The sequence below is a fragment of the Gossypium hirsutum genome, chromosome A06 (genome assembly GCF_007990345.1).
Source record: "Gossypium hirsutum isolate 1008001.06 chromosome A06, Gossypium_hirsutum_v2.1, whole genome shotgun sequence".
NCBI classification, from domain to species: domain Eukaryota; kingdom Viridiplantae; phylum Streptophyta; class Magnoliopsida; order Malvales; family Malvaceae; genus Gossypium; species Gossypium hirsutum.
Genome location: NC_053429.1, coordinates 117,393,647 through 117,395,269, shown reverse-complemented (window position 1 = coordinate 117,395,269; position 1,623 = coordinate 117,393,647). Strand labels below are relative to the sequence as shown.

The following is a 1,623-nucleotide window of genomic DNA, read 5'->3' as shown; positions in this document are numbered from 1 at the left end:
AATATGTTCAGTTTGATGGGTTGCAAGATGAAGATCCGAATGTTCATATGGCTAATTTTCTAGAGATTTACGACATTTTCAAGATCAATGGTGTTACTGATAATGCCATACGCTTACAGTTGTTCCCATTTTCTTTGAGGAGCACGGCAAAACAGTGGTTGAATTCACTTCCATAGGGTTCTATCACGACTTGGGATCAGGTGACTGAGAAGTTTCTGTTAAAGTACTTCCCACCGACTAAAACAACTAAGTTGAGAAGCAACATTTCTTCTTTTGCTCAAATTGAGTTGGAGACATTATATGATGCATGTGAGAGATTTAAGGATCTTTTGAGAATGTGTCCTCATCATGGGTTACATTTGTGGTTACAAGTTCAAGCATTTTACAACAGTGTAAATCTCTTGGCTAAGCAATTAATTGATGCAGCAGTTGGAGGAACATTGAATAATAAGACACTTGAGGTAGCTCAAGAGTTTATTGAGGAGATGACACTGGATAATTATCAATGGCAAGTCATGAGAACAAAATCAATTAAAGCAGTCGATGTTTTTAATATAGATGCAGTTCCTATGTTGGCATGTTAAGTGGAAGCACTGAGTAAAAAGATTGATGGTTTGAGTTGCAGTAGCATGATGAATCCAGTAATGCAATGTGATGCAATTGGAGCGGGGACAATCAATTCGAAATGTTTACCCTTCGATTCTAACATGGAGCATGAACAAGTCAACTCTATGGGTAATAATTCTAGACCTCAAAATAACCCCTATAGCATTATCTATAATCTAGGATGGAGGAATCATCTGAATTTTTCTTGGGGTGGTCAAGGTAGTTAATGGTCACAACCCTTTCCGGGTTTTCAACAACCTTATCAGCAAAAAAAGAAACCAAACCTTGAGGAGACATTAGCTAAATTTATTTCGGTGTCTGAAACTAGATTTCAGAACACTGAGATAGCTCTAAAAAATTAGCAAACATCGATTCAAAGACTTGAAAATTAGATTGGATACCTTGCTAAACTGGTTTCGAAAAGACAACAAGGTAGCTTACCTAATAACACTGAAACTAACCCAAAGGAGAAATTCCACATAATCACTGTTCGAAGTGTGTAAGGGTTAATCGAGCCTTAAAAAAAGCTGAATCTAGAAGCTGTTGAGAAAAATGATTGGGTTGAGGAAAGCAAGAAAAAACATAAGTCGATGGTTAGAGAATACAAATCATGAATTCCATATCTGGCAGCATTGAAGCAAGACTGCATAAAAGAATATTTGATAAATTTCTTGAGATTTTAAAAAAATTGCATAATAACTTACCTTTTGTTGAAACTCTTTCGCAGATGCCAAAAAATGAATTTTTTTAAAGGAATTGTTAACAAATAAAAGGAAGTTAGATAACTTGTCAACTGTGGAGCGAAATGAGGATTGCTCAGGCATTCTCTAAAACAAACTACCCAACAAGCTTAAAGATCCAGGGAGTTTTACTATTCCTTGTCTTATTAGTAGTTTAAATGTTGAAAAAGTTTTGGTTGATTTAGGGGCTAGTATAAATCTTATACCTTATAAAATGTTCAAACAACTTGGTATCGGGGAACCAAAACCGACCAGGATGAATATTCAATTAGCTGAT

The 1,623-nt window shown here is 35.5% G+C and overlaps 1 non-coding gene across 1 annotated transcript; it reads right to left on the bottom strand.

The window, feature by feature from the left end:
* Positions 1-248: 248 nt before the first annotated feature.
* LOC121231507 (small nucleolar RNA R71) lies at positions 249-355 on the bottom strand. Its single transcript, XR_005929565.1, has one exon. It is a non-coding gene; the product is annotated as a small nucleolar RNA R71 (small nucleolar RNA).
* Positions 356-1,623: the final 1,268 nt, after the last annotated feature.